Source organism: Rattus norvegicus, chromosome X (genome assembly GCF_021556685.1).
Source record: "Rattus norvegicus strain SHRSP/BbbUtx chromosome X, alternate assembly SHRSP_T2T, whole genome shotgun sequence".
Taxonomy (NCBI): domain Eukaryota; kingdom Metazoa; phylum Chordata; class Mammalia; order Rodentia; family Muridae; genus Rattus; species Rattus norvegicus.
In genome coordinates this window covers 76280706-76299832 of record NC_141554.1, presented here as the reverse complement: position 1 = coordinate 76299832, position 19127 = coordinate 76280706, and the positions used below count along the sequence as shown (strand labels likewise).

The 19127-nt window shown below is 39.6% G+C and overlaps 2 non-coding genes across 2 annotated transcripts; one reads left to right on the top strand and one right to left on the bottom strand.

Moving 5' to 3' along the window:
• Positions 1 to 8324: 8324 nt before the first annotated feature.
• On the top strand, positions 8325 to 8468 carry LOC120099468 (small nucleolar RNA SNORA48). Its single transcript, XR_015647206.1, has one exon. It is a non-coding gene; the product is annotated as a small nucleolar RNA SNORA48 (small nucleolar RNA).
• Positions 8469 to 18515: 10047 nt separating this feature from the next.
• On the bottom strand, positions 18516 to 18655 carry LOC120099471 (small nucleolar RNA SNORA48). Its single transcript, XR_015647209.1, has one exon. It is a non-coding gene; the product is annotated as a small nucleolar RNA SNORA48 (small nucleolar RNA).
• Positions 18656 to 19127: the final 472 nt, after the last annotated feature.

Below are 19127 nucleotides of genomic sequence, written 5' to 3'. Positions count from 1 at the left end.
TGCATACGTCCTGTCTCCACGGAATCCAGTACCGATGGAAATTGTGATCCTGATACCAGTGGGAACAAGGAGCACACTTAAGCTGGCAGTGATCTCCACCAATAGGACCCCAGAAAAAGCAGCTGTCCTGTCTGCTGACACCCAGATTCGGTTCTCCTGGTTCGGGTCCCTGGAGTCATTCCTGTGCCCTTGGAGGAAGATGGAGACCAGAGCAGCTGAGGAGAACCAGAGAGACAACGAACAAGATGAGGTGCCCACTACATATACGGAGAGGCTCAACTTCCACAATTTCCCAAATTAATGCCATCTAGCCCCTACTCTTTCGCCTCTGGGCTTGAGTAAGAGGAATAAAAAGATGACCCAATGTAGCCATCCTCAGTGACGGGCAACTTCCTCTGACCCTTGACCAATCTAAGACACGGAGCCTTGAGGGCGACAAGGTAATCCTATGACGGATAAGGCTAGGGTTCGAGAGGTCGATCCTAAGACAGAGGTGGCTGCACCCCGTTTAAACGTACGGGACGGTCAAATGCTCTTCTGCCCAGTTTCTCCCCAAAAAAACACATACGTATAGCCCAGAACGGTGTGTTACAGCATAAGTTCATTCCTAGCCATTGGGGTGCAGTCCTAACTGCAAGAGTGGCTCACCATGGCCGAACTGGGCACTCTGTGAGGCATGTCTGATCTCTCTCAGACCACTACTTCCACCTAATGGTCTTTTATAAAAGAAAAACGGGGGAAATGTAGGGAGCCATATTGGATTTGGGCCTGGCCGCTTTGTGACTGTATGGCCACAGTTACTCAGCCCTAAGATGACTGCCATAAAGTCTTGAGGTTGTTGGACAAAAGCCTCTCCCATGAATTTAAGGCACAGGAAGAAAATAATCACGGAATGCTTTCAGCCCGAGCAAATACCAAGTATCTCCTGAGCAAACACACAGTGTCTCCACCGCATGACCTCTTCACCTCCTACTATCAGAGTACCCTGGTCCCTCCTTCCTTTGTGTTTCACAAAGGTCACTCCCCCTACCTGAAAGCCTTAAAAGCTGTAACGCTCACCCCAATAATCGAGACCTTGACACGAAAAAAAATAGGGAGACTTGTCAGAGCCTCCTGGGTCCCCTGCAATGTTTCACCCCCCTTGTCAGACCCTTGGTCTCTTGCAGGGTTTGATCCCTGCTGAGCCCTGATGATGTATGTGGAAGCCTTTTGTTCCTAACAAAGGAGCAGTGTGGCCTGGTACACACCTGGGTGGTGGGCAATTCGTTTCTGCCTTTTGTCTTCTCAGTCTTTGTCTTTGAGATTTAGTCTGGTCTTCCTGGATATTTCCCTAGTTTATTCAGGTCAAGTAGTTGGTCTTTTGTTACCGAAGCCAGGGTTTCCCACTGTGCTTCCCAGATATTTTCTACCTGGTGTACTTGGGGTATATATTTGGTGAATAAAGTTACAGGAGTGCTTCCTCTTCTGGCTTGACACGAATAACCTGTGTGTGTGTGCTTCTTTAATCCCACAGGCTTTCACCTTATTCTCGGTACCATGTCGGTGCAGGCGCCAACACCCATCCACCCTCCCCCTTCCCTTTGCCTGTGTGAGAGTGCTCTCCCACCCACCCACACTCTTCCATCCCACCACTCCAGCATCCCCCTACACTGGGGTATCAAGCCTCTCTTGCTGTTGCTGTCAGGCAAGGCCATTCTCTGCTACCTATGTATCTTCAGAGTCTTCAAACATCCCAACATTGCTCAATGGACCAAATCCAAAGTCTCATCTGAGACTCAAGTTAGCTCTTAGTGCCTGCAAAAATCAAAAGCCAAAATGATGCTGCACTTCATGGACCAATGGCTCAGAGCTAGCATTCCCATTCCAAAAGAGAGGAACAGGAAAATATAAAAGATTGATCGGACCAAACAAAAGCAAAATATAACAGGTCAAATTTTGAATCATAAATGTATTCACCGAAGTGTATTCAAATATTGACACCTGGCCCACGCTGAGGTCAGGATTGGGCACTAGTTCTAATACAGCCTTGCTAGGTTTAGTTCACATGACTCTTTTCCAGTCCATTTCACATGCTTCCTTTAGAAAGCACCCTATGTCACTGACATCTCTTTCCTTCTTGGGTCTCTGTTGATGCTTTAGCTTTACTTTCACATCGTCTTCGCTGCTTGTGGTAACTTTTAATTTTTAATGGGCTGCACACTGCCTGGCCTCCTTAAAGTGAGAATTGCCAGCCTTTCATTTTAAAATATCATACTAGTTGTGGCTTATTTTATCTGGCCTTGTGTTAAGTTACACTTTTTGTTTGCTTGATATCCTGAGTTGTATCTTTTTCTCTTGAAAAGACAATGAATCCCATCCAGGGCCTTTTTTTGGGGATCATTTAAGGTCATCATGTACCTCTGTACATCAGTTTCTTCTCTTACTTTTCTCAGTGTACTCAGTAGAAAGCTAATCTCAGCATAATCATTAATTTTTTTTGGAAAGATATTTTAAAAGATCATTATATAGGCATCCAGATCTTGCCTTTTATTAATATTTGACTAGACAATGTGTTGTATATCTCTATTCCTTCCTCATGGCATGTATGCTCTATTGCTCCTTTTAGCACCAAGATCAGTAAATTCCAGAAGGAAAAGAAAAACAATAAAAAGCAGAACCAACCCAGAAAACAGCACCAAAAATTAAAAGCAGTGGTTTGAAGCTGGCATTGCAGGCCACGGTGACAATTTCTTTCTCTTTTCGGAAGCCTCAATTTTTCCTTTAAGGCCTCATTAGACACTCGGACACACACACACACACACACACACACACACACACACACAGAAAGACAGACAGACACACACACACCACATACAGATAGAAAGACAGACAGACAAACCACACACACATACACCACAGACAAACCACACACACACACACACACACACACACTCACACACACACACACACACAAGAAATACACAGTCCCTGAAATCTATAAAACAGTGTTTAAATAAATCTAAATGACACAAGTAAACAGAGAAGTGACATGTATCCACAGATTGAAAGACCGCGTTATGTCAATATTGGCTTCTGTGCTGGCCTCCGAGCCTTGTAATGGCAGTGGCAGCTCTTTTGAACAGTCCCCATCCCCCACCCTCGGTGAGGTGAGGTTGTCAGGGCAACCAATGTGGAGCAACACAGACTGCTGCAGCCAAAGTTGTAATGTCTGCTTGTCTGCGCTACTGCAGTGCTCTCATAGGGCTGCAGATCAACCAATGTTGGGTTCTCACTGAATACTTAGTAATAATCAGGTATGATTGTAGCTTGAGTGTTGTCCCCTCTCAACAATGGTGCACTTTGAAATGTGGCAAGAAACATCTGACTGAAACATTTGAAGTCCACATCTGCTTACGAAATTCTCAGTAGGTGCAGGTGTCTGTGAAGTTAGACAGGGGAGAGCTATGCTCCTGCAAATTAGTCACCACTGACAATCTAATTTTGCATCAGGGTTTTGAGGTGTTCTGTTTTTCTGAATATGCTTCATTGTGGCTGTCTATGTCAGTGTGAAGTTCTCTGCTCTAATCTAATTATCAGTCTTCGAGGCTCTTTTCCTTGTTTGCTTTAGTCTACCAAGCTGTGGCCTACAGGTGCCATCTGTGGAATATCCTGGCCTGCTCGTCCTCTTACTAGAAGCTTCAAGGGCACAATCTTCTGTGATAGCCCAGTACCTTGAAGGCTTCCTTAATAAAAGCATCCAAGATGGATTCAAATGGAAGTTCAAAGACAGTTTTATTAGAGTTTTAAAAAAAATCCATGTCAGGCAAACCGAAAATGGCAGCAGTTACCCCGAGGAGAAGGCAGGAGAGAAGGGAAAAAGCCATGTGATTGATGTTGTTATGGAGGTTAGTCAGACACGTGGTAGGGAGGAAAGCTTTAGAGAAAGAGTGAGGGGGCCCAAAAAAAAGTGTACTTAGGTTCTGGCCAGCATCTGAAAGAGACAGAAAAAAAAGCAAAAACCAGAAGTTGTCCCTAAAGGTCACCAGACCCAGTGGAATGTCATGGTGGCCCATAGGGGTTGTGCTGAGGGATGGAGCTGGGAATTCCAGGAAGGAAAAATACACTGGTTCATTAAAGGAAAAATTATATAGCCTATTTCTTTAGCATGTCTTAAGGTAAGCCCAACTTCTTAGAAATGGCCCTTGGCTAGGTGATTGACCCAGTACAACTGGGATTTTATGTCTGCACCCAGGCCAGAGAGTCTATTCTTTTGACTGGAATAAGTTTTCTCTTAACGGGAGTTTATGGCTATTTTAACAGTCTGTCTGTAAGCAATATGTCTTAGTGAAGGAGAGAGGTCTCTTCAATGACATTGTTGGGAATGAAATACCCCTCCAAAATTATTGAATTTCTGTAGAAGTATTGTGCAAACCACCAGCTTTGGTTTGATGCTGGAAACAGATGAGGTCTGTCACATACACTTAGAAGTTGTAGGCCATAGAATTCCTCAAAGAGTGGGCTCTATTTGTGGTGGAAAGGCTTCATGTTGAATTGGGTAGTGAACAGAACTGGAAGGTGACAGGAGCTGGGGTATTCCAGACTGGCTTACCCTGCCTTTGTAGTTCCCAGGGCCTTTATTTGCTAGTTTCAGACAACTCCGAGAGATTAAAGATCAAACAAGATGAAGTCTGTAAGCATAGGCATTTGGATGGTAGTCTTTAGGTTCTAAAAGATACCAGGATGGCCCCATGGATATGTGAGAAGACTCTGGGAGGCTGTGAGATAGTATCATTCCCTCAGTACTTGCCAGAGATGCAAAGCAATCTGTGAACTGGAGGAACTGTGTGGCAATTCTTATCAGTATGGGGAAAGATAATAGTGATTCTAAGCAGAATTGTTTAAAGATCAGGAAAAGCTTGATAGCAATCTGTGTAAATCCAAAACAAACAAACAACCCCCATCCCAAGATTTGGCAGTTAAACAAGTGGACTTACAAAAGAGTTCTCAACTGACAATTTCAGCTGTACCTTGTGTGGCTTTTCTTGTTTGCACAAATCTCCTTCCTAAAAACAACTGATCTATAGTACAAACAGTTTTTCTTCGTATATTAAAAGATAGTTTGAAATAGCAAATTGTTTCATAAATGAAAAAGTGTTTCTAGGTCCTGGTCCATTGTTGGTAATTAGTAATTCATCAGTATCAGTTTTCTTAAAACTTGAACTAGTTCAAAATATCCAGACTAGTAGCTCAGTTCGAATCATTACAAAAAAGTTTACTTACTTTTATTTTATGCGTTTATGTTTTTTGGCTGTATGTGTGCCTGGTGCCCAAGGAGGTCAGAAGAAGATATTGGTTATTCTGGGACTGAAGTTACAGGCAGCTGTGAACCACCATGGGGATGCTGGGAAGCAAAGACCACACTATACTACAAAAGCAACAGTGCTCTTAACCACTGGGCCACCTCTCCAGTCTGTTTTGTTTGATTCTTAATTGGCTTGCCAAATTGTTCTTCATCCTTAATTATGATAGTTGCAGACCAAAAAAAAAATTCACACAATGCTGTATGCTCACTTAATGAATACTTGCCACTTTTGCCAAAGTTTGGGGTTTTTGGAAACAATGTCAAAATTTGTAGATATTTGTGATGAAGTGGCACTTGACCATGAAAAGGAACCAATATAACCCTCATTTTTGGATCATGGCTTTAATGACATTAAGTATGAGACTAATATCTATGGATTTTTCTTAAATGTTTTTCTTTTTCCGTTTAGTAAAACCTGACTGTAGGTTATAGTTTTAGCACTCTTATTAAATAGCAATTGCTTTGAGAATGAACAAAAGTAAACACTTTATCAGAATTGTACTGCCCCAAGGAAGGATATTTCTAAATTATGACACTTGGAAAAATTAATTCTGCTTTTCTCCTCTATTTACATAGCATACTAATTTAAATCACAGGTGATATTCTTCTATAAAAGCTATGCTCTTATTTTTGTGTGTAAAATGATAGAGCTATAACTGGAGAGACAGCATGTGATTAATTTTTTTTTTTTTGCCAATTTTTTTTCCAGAGCTGGGGACCGAACCCAGCGCCTTTGCAAGCGCTCTACCACTGAGCTAAATCCCCAACCCATGTGATTAATTTTTAAGTACTCTAGAATTATATAGTACACCCGAGAAGAGAGAAAATAACACATATGTTACACATTGTAGAGGACATGTCTAACTAAGTTTAATGGGAAATTCTCAGACTCACGTTAGTTAAGTATTTGAAATAGCAGTGTCAGATGAGAATTTCATTAATAACTAGCCCATTAAAAACAGGCAGATTTTAATTATATGCAGATTTTATTTGACTTATAGAAGTATCTAGCTTATACTTACTATTTAAATCTTTACATAATGAAATGCAATGATGAGGTATAAGACAAACACATGAAGGGAGCTGGAGAGAGTGTTCTGGGGTTAAGAACATTTGCTGCTAAATCACAGGGACTGGAGTTTGTGGAAAATGCCTGCCATTCTGTAAACACCTGTTTTTTTTTTTTTTTTGTTTTGTTTTGTTATTTTGCTTTTTTTTCAGGGGTGGGGGTTATTTTGGTTTTCTTGTTTTTTCAAGATGAGGTTTCTCTGTGCAGTCTTGGCTTTCCTGGAACTTACTCTGTAGACTAGGCTAGATTCAAACTCACAGAAGTCTGCCTGACTCTGTCTCCTGAGTGCTGGGACTAAAGGCTTGTGCCACAAGCACCCAGTGTAAACACCTGTAAATCCATCTCCAATGCCCTCTTCTGGCCCTGTCTATGTACAGGCATGCACACTAGCACACAGGTGAGCATACACTCACACAGACACATTCATACCCATACATAAATAAAAGGAATCTTAAGAAAGACAAAGATTGGCTGGGAGTGAGGTAGTGCTAGAGCAAGGGATGGCTCAATGTTTAAGAGCACTGACTGCTCTTCTAGAAGACCAGGGTTCAGTTCCCAGCAACCACAGTTCATCACTGTTAGTTAACTCCACTTCCAGTCGGATCTGGTGCCCTCTTCTGGCGTCTACAGGCACCAGACACACCTATTCTAAAGACATGTATGCAGGCAAAATACTCAGACACATAAAATATAAATAAATAAAATATCAAAGAAAATGAAATCCACAGACCAAAGATCACTACTGGTTAAAGCATTTATTGTAGACAGGTCTAGAAATGACCACTTCCCAACTAAATATCCATACTCTCTTAACATGTAAGAAAAGTAGAATTTTTTTCAATAAATTTTACCAGTAGCTGTTTCTATCACATTAATAGATGATCTTTACCTTTCCTGGAATAAAACTGTAATAACTATAGCTCTTTTTATTTCAATTTCTCAGCTCAGCATCTAAAATTACAACAAAAGTAGAGGCTGGCTAATTAAGATACATCTGAATAAAAGGGTTATTTTTGTTGTAGCTCTTCCCACAGCAGATTGCTTTACAAATTTTTAAGTGAACCTACATACGAAAAGTTAATGTGATCATGGCATTGCCATACATGTGTTTTTATACTTTGTTTTTATTGATTCTCCTCCATATGTGCCTCCCACACTCCCTGACTCTCCTTAGTCTCTAACCTCTTTCTTGGTGTCAACATCTGGTTTTATCTCACATATATTTCATTATCATATATTTCTCTTTTTTTGTTTTTTTTCCTCCCTCTCTTAAGGCTGCTTCCTCTCCTTTCACAGTCTCTTTTCTACTCTTTTTTTTTTTTGGAGCTGGGGACTGAACCCAGGGCCTTGAGCTTGCTAGGCAAGCACTCTACCACTCAGCTAAATCCCCAACCCCTCTTTTCTACTCTTAAACACACAAACAGACAGACACACACACACACACACATGCACACCCCAGAGAGAGATAAAGAGACAGAGACAAAAGAGACAGAGAAACAGGTATTCTGTATATGAGAGAAACATTCAGTATTTGTGTTTCTACATGTGACTTAATTTTGTTTGCATAATGTTCTCTAGTTCAATCCATTTTGCTGAAAATGTCATGATTTGAATTTTTTTCAATGATGATTGAATCCCATTTAAACCACATTTTTCCATCCATTCATGTGTTGATGTCCATCTAGGCTGATTACATTTCCTAGCTATTGTGAAGAGAGCAGCAATGAATACGAATGTGGAACTATCTATGGTAGGCTGTAGAGTTGTTTGTGGACATACCCAGGAGTAATATAGCTGACTCATGTGCGAATCCTATCTTTAGGAGTTTTTTTCCCCAGAGAATATCACACTGTCTTTCATAGTAGCTGCTTATATTTCTACCAACATAGAAATGTTGCATAGAAATGCATAAGGACCCCCTGGCAGTGGGCAAAGAGACACCTTGTTAATGGTGTTGTTCTTATATCAGTCAGGGGCAGAGCAGATGGCAGTCCTTTGTTCATCCTAGCTTGATGCCTGGCTTGGTGGCCAAAGCTGTTTCATGCCTAGGGCACAGCCGTGGAAAAAAAGAAAAAAAAGGAAAAAGAAGAAAAAAAGTAAAAGAAAAAAAATGCATAAGGGTTCCTTTCCCCCTGTGTCTTTGCCAGCATGTGTTATCATTTCTTTTCTTTTTCTTCCTCCTTTTCCTCTTCCTCTTCTTTCTCCACCTTGTTTTTGAGTGGGAGAGACTTGATGCTACTCAAAAGCCTTTAGGAAGGGCTAGAGAAATGGCTCAGAGGTTAAGAGCACTGACTGCTCTTCCAGAGGTCCTGAGTTCAATTCCCAGCAACCACATGGTGGTTCACAACCATCTGTAATGGGATCTGATGCCCTCTTCTGGTGTATCTGAAGACAGCTACAGTGCACTCATATTTAATAAATGAATAAATCTAAAAAAAAAAGCCTTTAGGAAAAGAGCAGCTAAGAGTGGAAGACAAATGATCAAATACAATGAGCAGCAAGAGTTTCTCCCCTCCCTATCTATCTATCTATCTATCTATCTATCTATCTATCTATCTATCTATCTATCTATCTATATACTACTTTTGTAGTATTGAAGTAATCCTGGGCCTCATGTATGCTAGGCAAGCTCTTTACCACCAGGCTACAACCTCAGCCCCTTGTCATTTGTTTTCTTGCTTACAGCCATTTTGACTGGGATGTGAGAGCCAAGAATGTTAAAAATTTTCAAATATTTATTGGGTAATTGTATTTCTTTTGATAATTATCTAACATCGGGTTGCTTTTAAAGTCAAATTAAAATATGCTTCCCATTTAGACTCATTGTTATACATATATGCGTGTGTGTATATGTATATATGTATATATATTATATATATTATATATATTATATATATATACGTGTGCGTGTGCGTGCGTGTGTGTATCTGTATATATGTACATATATATATGTGTGTGTGTGTGTGTGTGTATGTGTGTATCCTATGTATCACATTTGTTTTAATCTTTTATCCCCTTGTCTTGAAACATAACACATATTGATTATATCATTGAATTTAAGCATATTAATATATATTACTTCAGAACAGTTAATTTCTGAGATGAAAGGAGATGTGTCAATATCAGACTAAATCCTCTTTTTGAGAAAGAATTAGTGCATGTTTCATTGTATTTTAAGTTAAGTATTTATTATTAAGTATTTTAAAGTGATCTAATTACCCGAGATGAGCACCAATGACAGACCAAAGTTCAATTTCACTGGAACCCAGTTTTGTGAAACCAAGGACTTTATTGGGCTTTCTTATGGAGATTAGTATGGTGATCTCATGGAAGCTGTGTTGTGGGGTTCAGACCTTAGTTAACCCTTGACTTCCTGTGTAGAGAGCTCCCTAGAGCACCTGCAGCTTGGGAAGGAAGTAAATAGCTGGAATGCCACCTGAATGTCAATAGCTCCATTACCATTACCTTGGCATCTTGTTTATACTCAGAGTAAAAAACACTATGCATACATACAAATGAGTAGAATGTTTTTCTGAGAAATTTTCCTTCCATAGCATGGACTAAAGTCATTCTGCTGAAGACTTAATTTGCTGGAAAGTCTGATTCTCAATGAGTAGAAGGAAATTGCTTCTAACAGGTTCAAACTAGGTTTCTGATTATTCTTCCAGCATTAGTTGAATCTTACTGCATTAGTTACGAAAGAGTGGATGTTGTAAGTATTAAGGAAGGCTGGCTGAAACTTTATACCAAATGTTCTTTTTTTTTTTAAAGAAGCATTTATTTATGTTATGTATATGAGTACCCTGTAGCTGTCTTCAGACACACCAGAAGAGGGCATCAGATCTCATTACAGATGGTTGTGAGCCACCATGTGGTTGCTGGGAATTGAACTCTCCAGCACCCTATAGTGAGTGTGCTTAATCACAAATATGTTTGTGGGCCTGGACAGCTGGCTCAGTGGTTAAGAGCACTTTGTGCTCTTTTTCTTCTTAGAGAATACTTTTCTAAGAAGAGAGGACTTGGACTTGGTTTTTTGCACCCACACTGGTCAGTGATGACTTCCTGACATTCTGTAACTCCTGTTCCAACAATTCTGTCCCCATAGACACATATGCACACATACATATAATTAAAAAAATAATTCTTGGGGACTGGAGAGATGGCTCAGAGATTAAGAGCACTGAGGTCTTGAGTTCAATTCCCAGCAACTAGATGGTGACTCATAACCATCTATAATGAGAACTGGTGCCCTTTTTTGGCCTGCAGACATACATGCAGGCAGAAGGCTGTATACATAATAAGTAAATAAATCTTCTAAAAAATTCTTTAAAAAAAGTGTGCACTGCATGAGTTCAGTTCCTAGAATCCATTTCAGGAGGAAACAAATTATAGTTATTATAGAGACTATTACAGAAGTTCCTCTAAAATTCAAAAATAACTATGATATATCATCTGGCTATCCTACCTCTGGATACCTATGCCAAAGGAATGGGATTAGTATGTCAAAATGATAGATGCATTCAAGTTTATTTCAATGCTTCATAACAGCTAAAATAGTAATTCAACTTAAGTGTCCATTAATGGATTAATAAATTACACACACCTCTAAGGACATATACAATGAATATCTATAATAGATAATCATTCAACTATAAATAACAATGTATTTTTTTTTGCAGAAAATGTATAGAACAAATGGCATGTCATTAGCTGAAATAGGTTACAAGTACCAAGTGTTCTTTATTTTACTTTTATTTTTTTAAAGAGTTATTCATTTCATGTATGTGAGTATGTGAGTATACTGTAGTTGTCTTCAGACACACCAGAAGAGGACATCAGATCTCATTACAGATGGTTGTGAGCCACCATGTGGTTGCTGGGATTTGAACTCAGGACCTCTGGAAAAGCAGTCAGTGCTCTTAACCACTGAGCCATCTCGTCAGTCCCAAGTGTTCTTTCTTATATATGGAAGACAAAATGTCAACGTAAATGCAGAATAGTATTATTAGAGGTTGGAAAGTATGGAGAGAAAAGATAGGCAAAGACTGCCTGGATTTGATCATAGATTGTCTTTTGTGTCAAAATATCTCGCTGAAAGTTACTAATAAGTGAACTTAACATGTATTAAGTATAAAAGTAAAAATCTAAGGTATATTCAGGAAGACAAATGTTTCCTTAACATACTGATTTTGTGTTCTTTGATTATATACCCAGTAGCAGGATTGTTGGATCATATGGTGGTTTTGTTTTTATTTTTTTGTAGAAGGAACTTTAATAATGTTTTAATAATGGTTGTGTTTATGTTCATGTGAACAGCATGCAAAGGTAATCTTCCACATTCTTGGTTTATTTGTTCTCTTTTGTCTTTCTGATAGTGGGCTTCCTAAGAAGTGAGGGGATATTTCAGTGGCTGTCACTTTTAGCTTCTTGATGAAAAATGACGTGGACTACCTTTTGTACAGTTGTTAATTTATTTGTGTGTCATCTTTGATTAACATATATTCAAGTTCTTTTACCACTTACAAATCACACTTTTTTCTATTGAATTGTTTCTGTTTTTCCTATAATAGCTGTATTCCCAGGTAGAGGTAGAGATTAACTCTTCATTCTGTTGGTTGTTCCTTTTCTATGCAGAAATCACATTTTTTTTCAAACAAATACAAAACAATATTAATAAGCTCCAAAATCTACCACCATCATCAGTTTAGTAAGCTCTTTCCTACTCAGCTCTCAAGGTGGAGGGATTTTAAGACATTTGCCAGAGACAGGGTTCGGTGTCTGTTGGTTTAGATTTAGGAGGATCTGGCATTCATTTGTTTTTGTTTTTACTCCCCAGCAACCGACAACATCTATTGAGATTAATGCAGCTTCTGCACTATCTGTAAAATGGTGTTCTCCATTACATTTTGTTGATGTAAGAAGGCTTTGTTGACCATCAAGGCCCTCCTGGTGGGAAGAAGGTACATTCTCCACTGTGATGTCACTTCATTACCCTGCCCCTCTTATTTCCCTCATTTAATCAATCTGAAGGTGACTCTCTTACCCATGTTCTCTAAAGGTATTCAAGACTAGCTTTTTTTTTTTTTTTTTTTTTTTTTTTTTTTTTTTTTTAGAATGCTGATACTGTTTTTCTCCCTGGGAATTATGAGGTCTAAGAAAAGAGCTTCCTACTTTGTCTAGGGTTTTGAGGTCTTATCTGTCATATTGGAGCAACAGACTCTTTTAACATTTCACATGGCTTTGATATGCAGCAGGGTTCCTCCTCAGCCTTCCTTTCTTCAAGGGTTATATTGCAAGGAAAGGTGAGGATTTTCGCAGCAAATAAAAGGGCTATCCTAGACTTTATTGTTTTGGGGGGATAAAACCTGTTAGAAGGGAGGTGTTTATGACCCATTGGTTACACTGGAATAAACCTTACTGGTTCCTTTCTCTCATCAATTTAGGTCTGGCCTCCGGTTGATGTATAATTGAGGAAGGTCTCATAATCTTTCCAGGAGACTTGGATTCTCTTCTTTTTATCTGAAGAGCACTGAAGGGAGGGAGGATGGGTTGCTGGGGAATAAGCTTCTTAGATCAGTGAGAGAAAGAGCTGGAATACAAAATAGCAATGCTATATCTATTGTTTGCCACAGTCCTCACAGTTTCATCACTGTGCTTTACTGAGGTGGAGGAGAAGGGTTGAAGCTGATGGAGTATGTTCGTGCAAGTGCATTTTTGAAACTTCCCTGAACAATTTTTTTTGCTTTAGAATGCATGCAAATGTCACTAAAATTGAAAGACAACATTAGAGGTTCAAGAGAAAGTTCAGGATTTTTTAATTAAAAAACAAAACCAAACCAACCAATCAACCATACAAAAACAATACCTTTTTTTTCCTTAGCTCAAAAGTTTAGGGACTGGGAACCAAAGAGGAAATACCCCAGTCCCATATGCTAAATAAATAGTTTCTATATTCAGGACAAGAAAACCTTGACAACTCAGTGAGGTAACTTAAAACTGCAGAGACTCACCTATCAATGGCTTGGGGTGGGAAGGAAGGGGAAGGAGAAGGAAGTGATAGTCCATTGTAGAATTTTGGTTTATTTGCTTTCTTTTCCTTACTTTTATTACTTTGAGCACCTTTTAAAAATTTGTATATATGCATATATATATACATATATATGTATTTGTGTGTGTTTAAACTTTATTATAGAAATATTATAAATAAAATGTCACACACTGAAATTAGCCAGACTAGAAGACTCAACGAACATCTGTACAGTTAGAACAGCCATTTCAAACTGAAGCCACAGTTTCACATTGAATTATATATTTTCAATGTTGAATATATTTTATGTGCCTATTTACAACCCAAACAGTAAAAACAACCATGACAGAATTAGAACTAGAAAAACAATTAGCTTTATGGTCCCCTTCATAACTCTTGTTCATTACCTACATTCAGTCTTTCCTCATCTCATAATATTTAGCCTTTCTTGTTCACTTTTTCTTCATGTTATTCTCTACCCACATGCACATTTGTTATGTATATATTATTGGTTAGATTCTGAATATAAGGGAGAATATGTGGGATTTCTTTCTGAGATTTTGTGACTTTGCATAATATAAATTCTAACTCTATTCATTTTCTTGCAAATTTTGTGAGCACATCTTTATTCTTTTTTAACCTTTTTTCATTATTTCTGCATTTGTAGCACTGCTCAGTTCTTTATGTTTCCTACCAGCCCTTCAAGAGATATTCAGCCTAAGTATTGACAATGAGCTGAAGTCAGTTTTCTTACATATAAAACAAGGCTGTTGAATCTCAAGGAAGAATGGATTCTCAAGGGAGAATCTGTGTTTCTAAGTTCAGTGTTCTCTAAATGAAGAAAATGAGAAATCAGTGTGAATAAAATATGTAAAAATGCAAATATAACGATTCCTTTAAATATATGGTTGAAATGGGATAACAATGGTTACAGTTCGACAAAAGATTTTTATTTATTTTTTACTTTTATTAGTTAAGGAAAGATGACTTAACTACTTATTACTCTATGGCCTTTTGAGAAGTAGGGCAATAAAACATTACTTGCCATCAGAGAATTAGCAAGTGATTAATGTGGGAGATGGGAGTTAACAGCAGTCTTTAAATATGTAGAGATTTATCAAAATAGCATCAGCAAAAATTAAAGTTGAGTCTTCAATAGAACAATCTCAAAAGGACTGGGGAAGTGTTTATGTTTCCCCCCCATTACTGCTCGCTATGTCTGCTATTAAATACACTTTTCCCTTTTTCAAATACATAAAGAGAGAAGATGTACTTGACTGGGTAATTTATCTTTTGTTTGCTTGTTTTTGAGACAGGCTTTCACTATGTAGTCCTGGCTGCCCTGTAATTCACTCTGTAGACCAGGCTGGCCTCGAAGTCAGAAACCTACCGTCCTCTGTTTTCTCAGTGCTGGGACTAAAAGTATATGGTACTACTCCTAGCTTAGGCTGAGTAATTTATATGAAGGGGTGGGACTTATGGGAATGGACCCAGGGTTTGGCCCATACTTGGCAAATAATCACTTAGCAACGTCTTTAGCCCCTGCACCATGTTGTAGAATAAGTGTTTAGGCGCTCCTATATTTGATAGAACATTGGAGGAATTTCAAAAGTCTATATTCCTCGCATCACAGTAGTCCAACTGAATCAGAATCCCTGGTATTAAAAAACAAACAGGGGTTGGGGATTTGGCTCAGTGGTAGAGCGCTTACCTAGGAAGCGCAAGGTCCTGGGTTCGGTCCCCAACCCCGAAAAAAAAAAAAGAAAAAAAAAAAGAAAAAACAAACAGCTAGGTTTGGAGAGGTGGCTCAGTGGTTAAGTGCTTTCAGAGGTCCTGAGTTCAATTCCCAGCAACCACATGGTGGCTCACAACCATTTGTAATAAGATGTGATGCCCTCTTCTGGTGTGTCTGAGGACAGCTAGTGTGCTTATATAAATTGAATAAATAAAAATTTTTAAAAATGCTAGCATAACCAATCCAGGGCTTGCTATGCTTATATCCCTGCAGTCTTTCTGTCACATAGGATAACCATCAGATGAATGACTGAAAAATATGTCTCCTACTTCTGTGCTGATAAAGGTTTGGGTTTTTTTTTTTTGTTTGTTTGTTTGGAAATGTTTCTTGTGAAACACACTTAATCAGGAAGCGTGTACTTCATCTGAAAAACCTATGCCATCCACAGCAATACCAGGAAGATAACTCCTTAGATTATTCCCTTGCAGCAGAAACCCTGGGAATCATTTTCATACAGCTAAAGATTCTAGGATAAATGCTTCTAGGAGCAATGTTCTGAGCAACAACCTTGTAGTTCAGTTTCTGGGAAGAATTTTCCAGAATCACTATTTTCAAGAACAGTATCCCATAATCAAAACTCCAAGACAGAGGTTCTCCCCACCCCATCTTTATTAAATTGGGTATTTCTTATTTACATTTCAATTGTTTTTTTTTATTAACTTGAGTATTTCTTATTTACATTTCAAATGTTATTCCCTTTCCCGGTTTACGGGCCAACATCCCCCTAGCCCCTCCCTCTCCCCTTCTATATCGGTGCTCCCCTCCTCATCCTCTCCCCATTGCCGTCCTCCCCCCAACAATCACGTTCACTGGGGGTTCAGTCTTGGCAGGACCAAGGTCTCCCCCTTCCACTGGTGATCTTACTAGGCTATTCATTGCTACCTATGAGGTTGGAGCCCAGGGTCAGTCCATGTATAGTCTTTGGGTAGTGGCTTAGTCCCTGGAAGCTCTGGTTGGTTGGCATTGTTGTTCATATGGGGTCTCGAGCCCCTTCAAGCTCTTTCGGTCCTTTCTCTGAATCCTTCAGCGGGGGTCCCGTTCTCAGTTCAGTGGTTTGCTGCTGGCATTCGCCTATGTATTTGCCATATTCTGGCTGTGTCTCTCAGGAGAGAGCTACATTCGGTTCTTGTCAGCCTGCACTTCTTTGCTTCATCCATCTTTTCTAGTTTGGTGGCTGTATATGTATGGGCCACATGTGGGGCAGGCTCTGAATGGGCAGTCCTTCTGCCTCTGTTCTAAATTTTGTCTCCCTATTCCCTGCCAAGGGTGTTCTTGTTCCCCTTTTAAAGAAGGAGTGAAGCATCTGCATTTTGGTCATCCTTCTTGAGTTTCATGTGTTCTGTGCATCTAGGGTAATTCGAACATTTGGGCTAATATCCACTTATCAATGAGTGCATACCATGTGTGTTTTTCTGTGATTGGGTTACCTCACTCAGGATGATATTTTCCAGTCCCCTCCATTTGCCTATGAATTTCATAAAGTCATTGTTTTTGATAGCTGAGTAATATTCCATTGTGTAGATGTACCACATTTTCTGTATCCATTCCTCTGTTGAAGGGCATCTGGGTTCTTTCCAGCTTTTGGCTATTATAAATAAGGCTGCTGTGAACATGTGAGCATGTGTCTTTGTTACATGTTGGGGAATCATTTGGGGTATATGCCCAAGAGAGGTATAGCTGGGTCCTCAGGTAGTGCAATGTCCAATTTTCTGAGGAACCTCCAGACTGATTTCCAGAATGGTTGTACCAGTCTGCAATCCCACCAACAATGGAGGAGTGTTCCTCTTTCTCCACATCCTGGCCAGCATCTGCTGTCACCTGAGTTTTTGATCTTAACGATTCTGATTGGTGTGAGGTGAAATCTCAGGGTTGTTTCGATTTGCATTTCCTTTATGACCAAGGATGTTGAACATTTCTTTAGGTGCTTCTCAGCCATTTGATATTCCTCAGCTGAGAATTCTTTGTTTAGCTTTGTACCCCATTATTAATAGGGTTATTTGTCTCCCTGCAGTCTAGCTCTGTGAGTTCTTTGTTTATTTTGGATATAAGCCATCTATCAGTTGTAGGATCGGGAAAGATCTTTTCCCAATCTGTTGCCTGCTGTTTTGTCCTAACAACAGTGTCCTTTGCCTTACAGAAGCTTTGAGATCCCATTTGTCGATTCTTGGTCTTAAAGCATAAACCATTGGTGTTTTGTTTAGAAAATTTTCTTCAGTGCTCATGTAGTTGAGATTCTTCCCCACTTTTTCTTCTATTAGTTTGAGTGTGTCTGGTTTTATGTGGAGGTCCTTGATCCACTTGGACTTAAGCTTTGTACAGGGTGATAAGCATGGATCGATCTGCATTCTTCTACATGTTGCCCTCCAGTTGAGCCAGCACCATTTGCTGAAAATGCTATCTTTTTTCCATTGGATGGTTTTGGCTCCTTCGTCAAAAATCAAGTTCTTATCATACAGATCTTTCACTTGCTTGGTTAAAGTCACACCGAGGTATTTTATATTATTTCTGACTATTGTGAAGGGTGTCATTTCCCTAATTTCTCAGCTCGTTTCTCTTTTGTGTAGAGGAAGGCTACTGATTTAGTTGAGTTAATTTTATACCCAGCCACTTTGCTGAAGGTATTTATCAGGTTTAGTGGTTCTCTGGTGGAACTTTTGGGATCACTTAAATATACTATCATGTCATCTGCAAATAGAGATCTTCCTGCCTCTGCCTCTTGAGTGCTGGGATTAAGGTGTGTACCACCAGGTTTATTTTTATCAAAAAAGTCACCATCTGAAGACATAAGTACAAATCAGAAAACAATACAGTTCAGAATTAAAAAAAAAACTTTCATTGATTCTTTGAGTTTCCCATCCTGCACCCCAGTCCTACTTATCTCCCTGTCCCCTTGTATCCACCCTTCACCCTTGCAACCTCCCTTTGCCTTTCACCATGACCCCAGGTGGCATGGCTGGCCACTCAGAACAGGCTACTCCTCTCTAATACAAGTCTCCAGTTCCATCTCTCTTCAGAGTGCTCAAGCTTCTCCAATTCTCTTTCTCTACCTTTTGACCACCACACGCACCTTATGGTAGTTCCTGTTGCAGGCTGGCCACACAGCTGGCAGCTCCTGGTCAACATCTTCCTTCCATGCAGCATGGTGTGGTGGCTGGCAGGTGTCTGTGGCCCATCTGTGCCAAGCACTGGAAGGCAGGTCTGTGGGTGGCATGGTGGTCCATAGGTCTCTCTGTCTGTCTGTCTTCCCCCTCCTGTGCTGCACTACCTGGATTTGATTTGATTTGTATGAGTCCTGGGCATAAAACAGCTTAGGCCACCAAGCCAGGCATCAAGCTAGGACAAAGGACTGCAATCTGCTCTGCCCCTGGCTGATAAAAGAGCAACACAACCATTAAGGTGTCTCTTTGCTCATTGCCAGGGGCTCAGGAACGATTTTTAATTGTAGTTGTGAACGCATCAGGGCATAACTCTGCTATTTTAGTTTGTTTTATATTATTCTATTTCTTCCTCCTGCCTTCATGCTGTTTTGGATATTTGATACAGAATTTCTCTGTGTAGCCCTGGTTTTCCTGGATCTTGCTCTGTAGACCAGGGTGGCCTCCAACTCAAGAGATCCATCTGCCTCTGCCTCCCAAGTGTGGGATTAGTGTGAAGCCCCTCTGCCCTGCTAATTCCTATCGATGATCTTTATTGCATTGTATGAATATACAATGTAATGCTTTTAATTTTTTGATGGATTTTCTCCAGATTTCAGCTATTAATGACAAATCTTCTCTAAAATTCCTATAAATTCTTTTTTTAATGGGAAGATGTATTCATGTCTCTTGAGACTATCTATATACAGGACTGGAATTGTAGAGTATTTATGTTGAAATTTCCTAGATAACAAAACAGC